Source organism: Podarcis liolepis (assembly GCF_965112155.1).
Source record: "Podarcis liolepis genome assembly, chromosome: Z".
NCBI lineage: Eukaryota > Metazoa > Chordata > Lepidosauria > Squamata > Lacertidae > Podarcis > Podarcis liolepis.
This window is the reverse complement of record NC_139570.1, coordinates 37,900,458-37,912,824: the sequence shown is the minus strand read 5'-3', so window position 1 is coordinate 37,912,824 and position 12,367 is coordinate 37,900,458. Positions and strand designations below refer to the sequence as shown.

At 50.1% G+C, this 12,367-nt stretch overlaps 1 protein-coding gene across 4 annotated transcripts in view; it reads left to right on the top strand.

Moving 5' to 3' along the window:
* Nucleotides 1-12,367, top strand: part of SLC31A1 (solute carrier family 31 member 1) — a 34,560-nt gene that overhangs the window by 11,854 nt on the left and 10,339 nt on the right. The window contains exon 1 of one of the 4 annotated variants that reach the window (XM_083485602.1): nucleotides 1,851-1,875. The exons of 1 other annotated variant lie outside the window; for it this stretch is intronic. The gene's annotated coding sequence lies outside the window, so the exon portion shown is untranslated. Of the gene's footprint in view, nucleotides 1-1,850; nucleotides 1,876-12,166; nucleotides 12,314-12,367 lie in introns of those variants that run through there. 2 more of the 4 variants (XM_083485601.1, XM_083485600.1) reach the window with 2 other exon arrangements.

Here is a 12,367-nt window from a genome sequence, read left to right as displayed (position 1 = left end):
TGCTGCATGTCAGTGCCATTGAAAGCTGCTGTGTGGAAACTTTGATCTGCTGAGGGATTGTTGGCAAGGGCGGAAAGCTGGTCTCCTGCCAGCTGTGAAATGGGGAAGCAGATGGGGAGAAAGGAAGCCCCCAACCCTTGTTGGCCTATTCAGGATTTCTTGAAAAGCATTACGTGTTTAAGAAGCCAAGAAGCTAGATTATTGGAACTTGCAAACCTTTATTGTTCTGATGCCAAACAGGAGTTCACTCTTTCCCTGTGCTGATTGGCAGCAGGCTCTCCCAAGACCTCAGGTAGTGGTCTGTCCTAGCTACCTGACATCCCTCTTAACCTGGGAATTCCTGCATGCGAAAAATCAGCTCTTACATTGAACTATGAGTCCTCTGGGCACCACATAGCTTGGATTGCTAGTGGGAAAGGCGAGCTGCATTTCCTACTGGCCGGACCATATATGCAAATCTTTATCTTTGACCACTTCAATATCTTTCTTATGACCAAATGCACAGCATGTTGTCACAACATGGCCTAGCTACCACTATATCTTCCCTCCCCGCACAGCCCTCCTCCAATCAGCTGCTCACCTGACAATTAGATAGAGGGTAATATTCAAAGGCGATAACATTTGAATTCAAGGAAGGCTTCTGAAGAAGGAGCAGTCTTGAGAGGCTTCTTTAGCAAGGCAGCAAAAATATACCACCAGCTTGACACCATCCATTGCAGAAACAATTTTTTCTTGCTTTGGTTACATTTTCCCCCCTCCCATCCCAGAGCTCCATACCCACAACTTTAATGTGTATTTTGGCAGATTGAATAATCTGCCAAAATACAGAGTCTGCCTGTCTGCTGTTCTCACTAGGGGGTGAGAAGGACCTTCCTAACACAAACTGAACTGCTCATTGTTCCATTTGGCTGAGGTCCTTCCTGGTTTTGAAACCTGATGATCCCTACAATTGCTATGTGCTATACTAAAATAAAGAATGGGTTTACCGTACATACATTTGGCTGTGTTTAATGTTGAGTATTTACAGCACAGGAAAGGGTCATAGCTGAGTGGGAAAGCATTGGTTTTGCATGCAGAAAATCCCAGGTTCAGTCTCTAGCAGTACCTCCAAGTTAAGGTTAGGAGAGAGCTCTGCCTAAACCCCTGGAGATCCACTGCCAGTCAGGGTAGACAGTATTGAGTTAGATGGACCAATGGTCTGGTTCAATCCTATGTTCTTGCTGTACAAAGTGTATAAGATGTTGTGGGGGTACTTTGCCATTCAACTCTGAATAGAACTTCTTGCCTCATTTCTCCCCCCCTTGCCCCATTGTCCTCCTTATGTTTCTGACTTTTCTGTAAACTGTCAGAACACACTATCTTCCGTTATGTGGTCCTCCATCCAGATTTCACTGGCAATAGTGATGGTTCATAGGAGGTACATACTATTCACTGCTCCTGGCTGTTGGCCCCCACAGATACCTGCCCCAGCAAGCAATGGACTTGCGTCAAAGGCTCTAATCTGCCAGCCCTCTGGCCTTATCATGCCAAGACAAAGTTGGGTGCTGTTCTAGAGTTCAAAGTTGCACAACAGTTGCCTGTAGCCAAAGGGTTGCAGTGCTTCTTTGGAGGATGGGGGGCACGGGACCAAAACCATTGCTCCTGTTTTCTTTTGATGCTGCAGTGACTTTTGGCAGAACCCCACTGTAAGCAGGTTTACCATCTTTTTTGGGGTCAGGCACGGGCAATGGACTTGAGGGTGGAGCTTGCCAATTGGATCATTACAGCCTGTTGCAATAGCTGTAAATAATAGTGGCAGCAATTCCTTTACAATGACATTCTAATCTAAAGGCTTAGTCAGAGGAGAGGTACAGAGGTATTGTTTCCCCTGGTACAGTAAGTCTTACATTGTGCAAGGGCACAATGTCCATTCTCTTGTCACCTCATGAACAACAGTATTGAGTTTGCAAAATATCTGCGGGGTTTCAGGAAATAAAATTGCTCCTTCAGCAGGAGCCAGTTTCCCTGGTGCTTTTCTTCCTGTAACCTAGATTCTTGCCTTGATATGGTCATTAGTGTACCAGCCTGTGCCTCTTTAAGTTCTCCCAGGAAATAATAGTGATGATCTGCTGAGGGAAGAGGGGTTTGAATCTCTTACAATATTGCTCTGTGCCCTTTGGTGTGGTTCGCATGGCTTTATTGCTTATGTCCACCTTGCACATTGCACAGGCTCCTCTCTGGGAGGAGACTGTCTGAGGAAGGGCTGTAGCTCAGTAGCAGGCATCTTCAGGTAGGGCTCAGAGAGACCTCAGTCCAAAAGTCTGGGGAGCTTCTGCATGTTCTGACTTTGAATAAGAAAGTATCCTATGTTTCTCTGAAATGTTAAGCACACTCTTTGGTGCTGAACATCTTGGTGTGTGGCCTGAAAATCCTGGCCTCTTTTGGTTTCAAGAAGTCAGATATTGTTCTTTTTTGTCCTCTTTCTTCCTGCCTGGTTTGTGCTTATTCTTTCCAAATGGGAAGAGTGAATGCAGCATCCTACCCTCAATGATCCCCTGGGCTAGGAAGGAAAGATTGCTGCAGTGCTCGCTTATTGTTTGGAGAGTAGAGTATGTGGTGCTGCACTATAATGTCTGAATCCGCTACCTCGTCCAATGTGAGCAGATGAGGAGGAGGAGCTTCTGCTGTGTCTTAGATTGGTTGTGTTTTAGATCGGAAGAAAACACAACAGTATTTTTTGCTGTCTGGGGAACACTTTGCTGTAGGATGTACTAATTCTCATCCACCTGGGAGAGGAAGAGGAATTATTTGCTGACAATGAGCTAATTGCAGCTATGAAGCAAAATATACATGTCAGGGAACTGCCATCGGAAGGACAGGAGGTGCAAAGGCTCCCTGAGGTTGAAAGAGACGTAGCAGCTGAAGAGGGAACCAGTAGGGGGCGAGCAGGAACTTCCAGGGAAAGTGAGTCGGAGGGATGGCTCAGAGACGTTTCCAGCGAAAACAGTGGAGAGGTTTCAGGACCTCCTATAGGGACACCCACTCCTCGCCGGAAACTGTCACGCAGAGAGTCCAGAAGACGTGTTTCCGTGAAAGAGCTCTTATGTTGGAAACGTTTCCGAAAACAACCACTTTCGGATTCTACTAGCGATTGACGCAGCCATGCCGGAGGGGCTCCGTCACAGGCAGAGGTTTGAAAACCTGATCAAACTCTGAGGGACTTGCATTTTACGCACAAGCAGCTCATCATCCCATCACAGCAATCCGAAAGTCCCTGAAAGCCAGCTTGTGCAAGCAGCGGCATCATGAGCGACCCAGCCGGAACCGGAGGAGCAGGAGCAGCTGGAGGAGGTCCAAGCCTGGAAGAAAGGTACAGGGCGTTGGAGATCCAGCTTGCCATGCAAACGGCGAGGCTTGAGGAGAGGAGGGCTCAGGATGCAGAAAAGGGAAAGGAGAAAACCACCTCGATCGCCAGAAAGGTGCCAGGATTGGTGCAGAAATTCGGGGGGGATCCCAGAAACTATCATGCCTTTAGAACTGAGATGCAATACGCTCTCAACCTGCAGTATGATGACTTCCCCGACGAGGAATCGCGAGTGGCTTTTGTAATTGGCCATCTCGAAGGGGGGGCGAAGGATTGGGTTCGACCCCTGATGGCAGTGAATAATGAGATCCTAAAGGACACGAGGAAGTTTTTCGTGCCATGGACCTGATGTTTTCCAGCGACATTGAGCAGGGAGTGGTGCGAAGGCAGTTAATGGCTTGCAAACAGGGGAGCCGATCTGTCCGTGAGTACTGGACTGAGTTTACTATGTTGATTCACAAATTGGGGTGGGACCTATCGGCGGAACCCATCCAGATGCTTTTCGAAGAGGGGCTTTCTTCGGCCGTTAAAGATGAATTGTCCCGGGGGCCAAGGGCCGAGTCTATGGATCAGCTGACCAAATCAGCGCTGGCCATAGGAGCGCGCCAGGAAGCGAGGGCTTTGGAAAGGCGGGAAGGGAAAGGAGAACGTTGGAGGGAACTGCGCATTCCAGACATTCCAGAGCCACCTTTCCCGCCGGCAGAGCCGATGGAAGTTGGAACAGCGCGGGCGCGCGCAGTTTCAAATCCCAGTGAAGGGCGGAAGAAGGAGGGAAAGAGCGCCAAGAAATGTTATCTCTGCCAACAGCCAGGGCACTTTGCCAGAGTCTGCCCACAAAGAAAGGAATGGCAAGGGATGGCAGGAGCTGTTGGGGAGAGGGAGGAAGAAAGCAAGGAGCAAGTAAAAGCCAACGCCTGGCTGCCACCGTTGGGGCACAGCAGCCAGGCCAAAGAGCAGTGAAAGTGCCCACGCCAGAACCACCCAGACCTGCTTTAGTGATAGAAGTGTCACTAGAGCTGCAAAATGGACACCCACTACAGGTCAAGGCGCTTTTGGATTCAGGCAGCTCCTGTAATTTTATGAGTAAGGGGTTTGCAGCTGAGCACCAGATACAGACCATCCCTTTAAGTAACCCCTTGCAGGTGACCACGATTGACGGCAGAGAGCTGTTGGGAGGAGAAGTTAGCCAACAGACTGTCCCAATGATAATGAGGGTGGCAAGGCACACTGAACCAATAGCATTTAATGTGGCCACCTTGGGAGGAGCGCCCATCATTTTGGGGATGAGCTGGCTGGCGCTACATGACCCGCTAGTGGGCTGGCATCAGAGGGTGGTCTCATTTGGGTCAGCGTATTGCCTAGAACACTGCAAGCAGGGGAAGGTTCCGGGAGGAGCTGGCGTCACCCTAGCCGGGATGGAAGTAATGGATAAAGGGAAAGTGCCCCCACAATACGCAGATCTGAGCAACGTATTCAGCGAAAGGGAAGCAGACAAGCTGCCGCCGCATAGACCCTTTGACTGTCAAATCAACCTACTCCCTGGGGCTCAACTCCCAGTGGGCAAGCTGTACGCCATGTCTGACAGGGAGATGCAGGAGTTGAGGGAGTTCATTGACAAGAACCTGAAGCGAGGTTTCATCAGAGAGTCACGAGCGGTGGGGGGCAGCCCAGTGTTTTTTGTGGACAAAAAAAACACCGATAAGCCGAGATTGGTAGTGGACTTTAGGGCCCTCAATGCCGTGTCGGAACCCCTGGCTTTTCCGATGCCCCGAATTGATGACCTTTTGACCCGGGTGAGGAAGGGGAAAATTTTTACAAAGCTGGACCTGCGGGGGGCGTACAATCTGATACGCATAAGGAAGGGGGATGAATGGAAGACCACCGTGTTCACCCCTTTGGGGGCCTTTGAATACCTCGTTATGCCCTTCGGTCTACAAGCAGGCTCGGCGTGCTTTCAAGCTTTTATGAACCACGTCCTGGGACCTTTGCTCTACAAGAATTGTGTGGCCTTTTTAGACGACGTGTTGGTGTATTCGGAGGATGAGGAGCAGCACGTGAAGGACGTTCGAGAAGTGTTGGGCAAGCTGCAAGCCAACCAGCTGTGGGTGAAACTGGAGAAGTGCCAGTTTCATACCAAGGAGGTGGAATTCCTGGGGTACCGCTTGTCAGACAAGGGATTGGCCATGGACCCAGGCAAGGTCCAAGCGGTACTGGAATGGAAGACACCGAAGACCAAGAAGGATGTGCAAAGATTCCTGGGGTTTGGGAACTTTTATAGGAAGTTCATCAAGAACTTTGCACATTTGACGGCGCCCATCACCGACTGCCTCAGCAGCAAGAAGAAATTTGTTTGGACGGCGGAGGCGGAGCGAGCATTTGAAGAACTAAAAAGGGCTTTCGCCTCGGAAGAACAACTTCTGCATGTGGACTTACGAAAACCCATGAGAGTGGAAACCGATGCGTCCGACCGGGCTATCGGAGCAGTACTTCTTCAACCGGGGAGGAGTACGTTGGAGTGGAGACCTTGTGCCTTCTTCTCGAGGAAGCTGAATAAATCCGAGAGGAACTACACGGTGTATGACAGGGAACTACTCGCCATCCACGAAGCGTTCCGGAGGTGGAGACATTTATTGATTGGGGCACAACACAAGGTGCAAGTGTGCACCGACCACAAGAATTTAGAGTATTGGAGAACAGCTCGAGTACTCAACCAACGACAAGTCAGATGGGCCCAGGAATTTTCCAAATTCCACTTTGAAATTTGTTATGTGCCAGGCCCAGAAAACGTCAGGGCGGATGCCCTCTCACGCAAACCAGAGTATTTGGAGGGGGAGGGGGCAATCGAAGAGAGACATGTCATCCCTGAGGACCGCTGGGTGTGTGGGGCGGTGATGGTGGGGCAACGTGAACTGGTACAGGAAACGGAAAATGATGAATATGCCCAGGATAAGCTCAGAGGTCTCAGGGGGGAGGGCGAGAGCCCCGGAGGTTTTGAGGAAAGAAATGGGGCATTGTATTACAAAGGGGCACTGTATATACCCGAAGGTGAATTGAGGGGAAGAATACTCAAGCAGTTGCACGATAGCCCCACGGCGGGACATTTTGGGCAACACAAGACCATGTGGTTGGTGACCTGGGAATTTTGGTGGCCCAAGGTGAGAGAAGATGTAAAGGAGTATGTAAGAGGGTGTGACCAATGTCAGCGAGCCAAAGGGGAAAGAAGGGCACCGGCAGGGTTATTAGAACCATTACCCACACCAGAACGGCCTTGGGAAGCGGTATCAATAGATTTTATGACGGATCTGCCGAAATCCAAGGGGAAAACAGCCATCATGGTAGTAGTAGACCTGTTAACTAAGATGTGCCACTTTGTGGCATGCTCACATGCAGTCACAGCGGAAGAAACAGCGAAGTTGTTTGTAGAACACATCTTTAGGTTGCACGGCGCCCCCTTGAGGGTGATCTCAGACCGCGGCAAACAATTTACTTCCAGGTTCTGGAGGAAGCTCATGAGCTTGCTGCATGTGGAAGTCAATTTTTCGACTGCCCGGCACCCAGAAACCAACGGGCAGGCGGAAAGAGCAAATGGCATACTCCAACAATATCTGAGGTGTTATGTCAATGACAGAGAGAACGATTGGGCCGAAAAGTTGGCGCTGGCAGAATTTGCCTACAATAATGCGGAGAATGTGTCCACAGGGATGAGCCCCTTTTTGGCTAATTACGGCTGTCACCCCAGGGCTTTTCCAGGGGAGGGAGGGGAGAGATGGAGCGTCCCAGCGGCCGAGCATTTTGTAGAAGAGATGGAAGCGATCCATCAGCAGCTCCAGCTCAACTTAGAAAGGGCCAAGGCACAATATAAGAAGCAGGCAGACAAGAACAGGAGGGAAGGTGAAACCATAAGGGTGGGCGATCAGGTGTGGCTGTCAACCCAAGGGTTGCCGTTCAAAGGGGGCTGTAAGAAATTGAGGCCCAAAAGATTGGGACCCTTTGAGGTCATTCAGCAGGTCAACCCAGTGGCTTTCAAACTCCGGTTACCCAACCACATGAAATTGCACCCAGTGTTCCACAGGTCGTTACTGTCACCATACAGGGGGGGGAGTGCAGGGGAGCACGCCAGGGGACCAGCCTTGGAAGAAAGGGAACGCAGCAACCATGTAGCGGAAATTCTCGATTCCAGGTGGAAGGGAAATCAGGTAGAGTATTTGGTGGCGTGGGAAGGGGAACCGGAGTCGGAAAACACCTGGGTGACTGCAGGGGAGGTCAATGACGAGGTTTTAACAGAAACGTTCCACCGAAGATTCCCTAGGAAACCACAGCCGGTAGAAAGGTTTAGGAGGGAGTACTTTGGCACCACCGACGAGGAACAGGAAATGGAAGGATTCGCGGAGTCGGATTTGGAAGAGGGAATAGACTCCGATGACGAGGAGTATCGAGAGACGAGGGACAGTAGCAGGTGGAGGGAAGTGTTCGAAACTTCGGACGATGATGAAGGTTCTTTCAGGGGTTTTACTTCCTCCCAGCCCGGAGGGGAGGAGACGGGAGGGGGTGAAGGGGGCCCTGGAGGGGAGGTGGATGTCAGGGAACTGCCATCGGAAGGACAGGAGGTGCAAAGGCTCCCTGAGGTTGAAAGAGACGTAGCAGCTGAAGAGGGAACCAGTAGGGGGCGAGCAGGAACTTCCAGGGAAAGTGAGTCGGAGGGATGGCTCAGAGACGTTTCCAGCGAAAACAGTGGAGAGGTTTCAGGACCTCCTATAGGGACACCCACTCCTCGCCGGAAACTGTCACGCAGAGAGTCCAGAAGACGTGTTTCCGTGAAAGAGCTCTTATGTTGGAAACGTTTCCGAAAACAACCACTTTCGGATTCTACTAGCGATTGACGCAGCCATGCCGGAGGGGCTCCGTCACAGGCAGAGGTTTGAAAACCTGATCAAACTCTGAGGGACTTGCATTTTACGCACAAGCAGCTCATCATCCCATCACAATACAGACCAGTTGCCTTTGAGGTTTGGAAGAAATTAGGGGTTAATATTGGGACTGAGGCCAGTTCAGTTTTTGTTGTCTTTTTAAGGCTGTGTGCCACATTGCCAGGATAGCATTATATGGAGAATAAAAAGGGGATTTGGGGATAGGTTGTTGTCTCCAGTCACTACTTGTGATCTTCTTTGGAATATCTGTTTGGATACTGTTAGATGAGGAGGTCTGAACTAGGTGGACCTTGATCTGATCTCAAGGGGAAACTCCGGTTTTCTAGAGCAGAGGTGCAAGAACCTCTGGTTCTCCACATATTGGACCATAACTCCCATGATCATCCCATATTGTTGGACCACAGGTCCCTCATCTCAGTTATAGAAGGATTAAGTGAGAAAAACACTTGTGTGGGAGACTATCTCCAGAATTGAATCTGAGCTGCATCACACATTAGAGAAGCTATAAGCCACCTCTGAACTCTCATGAGCTTCTGTGTTCTGACCCCTGACCTCAGGTTCCCAGGAGTAGAGGCAGTGCTCTCCAAATACTTGAATCTGTGCTAAAAATAGCAAAATTGCCAAGTGTGGGATTGGAGTGTGGGAGAGACATTAAACAAAACAAACACAACTGGGCAAAATCTTTATCAACTTCATGATTATAAACATGCAGAAACATGAACCTAATAGTATTAACTTCTTTTTAAAGCTTAAAGATAACCTCATTGGCAGGATAAGTTGTAAAACCTGTACCTCTGGTGAATGTAGACCTCTAGATTGTCTCAATGCAATTGGGTGTGACTTGCCTGTCAAGTATGTTGTTGCTGTGATAATTGGCCCATCATAAATACTTTCTGGGCTGGCAGCTGATTTCAAGCTTTTAGAATAGCCAATAGCAGGGTGGCAAGCTTCAATTTCCTGCCCATGGAACTTGGTCTCTAGCTGCATAAATGTGCATGCACACATACAAAAGGCCAAATAGAAGTAGTGTGCCGCTATAAGAAATGACTCACAAGGTCATGCCTCTGTACTGTCCTATTAGTCCACATCTAATACACAGGACTAGGGCTGAGCTGAAATGGAAAAGCATTTTTCATGGGAAACAATCACCCCTTGTGAAGGCTACCATATTTTTCCGTCTATAGGACACCCCGTATATAAGACCCCCCTATTTTAGGGGACTCAATTTTAGGAAAATGAGGGGAGATGGCCCAAAGTTGTTGAGCCTCTCCCCCCACGCAGCTGGGGGCAGGAAACATTTCCTAGTTTCCCATGCACAGCAGCATGGGGGGGGGATTTGCGCTCCCATCAGCCATTGCGCTCCAGTGCTGCTGCTTGTGGGAAACAATCCAGGGAACGGCCGCCGCACGCAGCAGCATTGGGGAAAACAATCCAGGGAGCACCCACCGCATGCAGCAGCAGCGGGGGAAGTTGCACTCCCTCCAACGAGCTGGCTGGTGGTACGCAGCTTCTCCCACCCCCATGTAGCTGCAGGCAGGAAACACCCCCCAGGTCGCTCCCTTCTTGCTGTGGCATCGGGGGAAGCTGCGCTCCCGCCAACAAGCTGGCTGGCGGCACGCCACTTCTCCCCCCCCCCCAATCCACTATCCATGTATTGGATAACACCAGTTTTTGACGTGATTTTTGAGTCAAAAAACCTCGTCCAATACACGGAAAAATACAGTACTGTATATACTCACATTCACAAATGCAGCAATAAGTATTTGAGGTGGGGGCACTGGAATATAGGGCAAAATTTTCCTCCATTTGGTTTGAGGGTGGGAAGCATTGGCCTCACTTTGATTTGGTTTAATGATGCTATTGCAGAACCAAATCTGTTGCCATGATGTTGTTGTCATATTGATTATATGATCATTGATTGCCTGGATGACATAGCCAGTGAGATAATTTTTCCCTAGCCAAAAAGTGCCAAGGCGGCAGTGAAAAGAGGAAGTGAAATACAGTGGTACCCCGCAAGACGAACGCCTCGCAAGACGGAAAACCCGCTAGACGAAAGGGTTTTCCGTTTTGGAGGCGCTTCGCTAAACGAATTTCCCTATAGGCTTGCTTTGCAAGACGACAGCCCATAGGGAAATCTCAGGGACAGCGGGGAAGCGCAGTGCATCTTCCCCACTGTCCTCGGACCTCCTCCGAAGCCTGGCGGCGGGGCGGGGACACCTCCTCCCGCCGCCGCCGGGCTTCGGAAGGCTCCTTCGGAAGCCGGGCGGTGGGGCGGGAACACCTCCACCCACCGCCGGGCTTCGGAAGGCTCCTCCGAAGCCGGGCGGCGGGGAGGGAACACCTCCCGCCGCCGCCCGGTTTCGGAACGGTGCTCCGAAGCCGGGCGGGGGGGAGGGAACACCTTCTGAAGGCGGGCGGGGGGCAAAAGTCTTTGCTCCCCCCTGCCTGCCTGTCCCGGAGGGCTTTTGAAGGCAGGGGGGGAGCAAAGACTTTCGCCCCCCGCCCACCTTCAGAAGAGGTCCAGGACCTCTTCTGAAGGCTGGCGGGGGGCAAAAGTCTTTGTCCCCCCCTGCCTGCCTTCCCAGGGGCTTTTAAATCGCCCCGGACAGCGGAAAAGTCCTCCGCTGTCCCGGGGCGATTTTAAAATGCCGCCCGCCAGCATTATAAGATCGCCCCGGACAGCGGAGAAGTCCTCCGCTGTCCCGGGGTTTTTTAAAATGCTGGGGGTGGGAAGAAAAGCCCTTGTCGTCCCCCCCAGCCTTCAGAAGAGGTCGGGGACAGACTGTCCCCGGACCTGGTCTGAAGGCGGTTTCCCTAGGAACGCATTAATTGATTTTCAATGCATTCCTATGGGAAACCGTGCATCGCAAGACGAAAAACTCGCAAGACGAAGAGACTTGCGGAACGAATTAATTTCGTCTTGCGAGGCACCACTGTAATGTGAAAAAAGGGTTTAGAGAGGTCTCTTGGAGAATATCTTGGTGAGATGTCTCCCCGCTCCCCATATTCCATGACACTTGAGCATCCTGAAATTCTGCACCAAATATATCCCCCAAGAAAAAATTGGCTCAAGCCCAGACCTGCATTTCCCTTCCAAACCTCTCCCTATTCTGACCTTTCATGTACCCTGCCACTAACCGTATCTCCCCAGCCTAGCTTGATTATAGTTTTCAGTCAGGATAGGACGGAAGGTGAGACAAGATTCAGTTTCCCCTTAGCCGTGAACTCCTTTGAGGGAGCAAAGCAGACCCTCCCATTCTCCCATTTTACCCATGAACATTGCAGTCCTATGAATATGAGATGATGGAGCAGCATCTCTCCATATGTGTTCTCCTAGTAATACAGCCTGCCACCACCCTGGGCAATGGACATGGTGTTGTACATAGTTTGTCATAAGCCACCAATACATATTTTATTATTCAGTCACAGACCCAGTAAATCATAAGCCATAAACCAGCCTGTGTGTCAAATGAGCCTGGTTTGCAACCCAAATTTGAAAAATAATGCAACTCAGGGAGGGGGCAGGGAAGAGCAGCATAAGCACAGAGAGCAAAGGTTTACAACCAAACAGAGGCAGTGATAAGGGAAAGGAAGGAGCCAGATAATGAGGTTGTTTGTTTGTTTGTTTTTAAAAGGAGAAGAGGAGGAGACTGAACGTATGAGTTGTGTGTGTCTGGATGTAAAATTGCAACAGCTCTTTGCTCGCCATTTCTCTGAATATTTGTGGAAGTGTGGGCAAACACTTGGATCGAATCCTGTTGTGGCTCTTTCCATAAATATTATTCCCCTCAACAACTCCTTTTTGCAAACTGCTGAGGTTCAGGACTTGAAATGTGGTAGTATTTACTTTGGAGAGGAAATGGTTAATATTTGCAAAAGGATGTCAGGAAATTGAATAAACTGGGAGCAGCATTCTGGTCTCATGATGTTGAGATTAAGAGTATCCATTGCAATTGGCAAGAGAGTGTGAATAAACAGCTCTGGGGTCCCTCATCTCCCTTTAGCGGGCAAAAGGTTAGTCTGAAAAGAGCTTGGCTCAGAGGTAAGAATCCCTAACACTTGTGTTTACCTGCCAGCTTCTGCCTCACCTGTATGT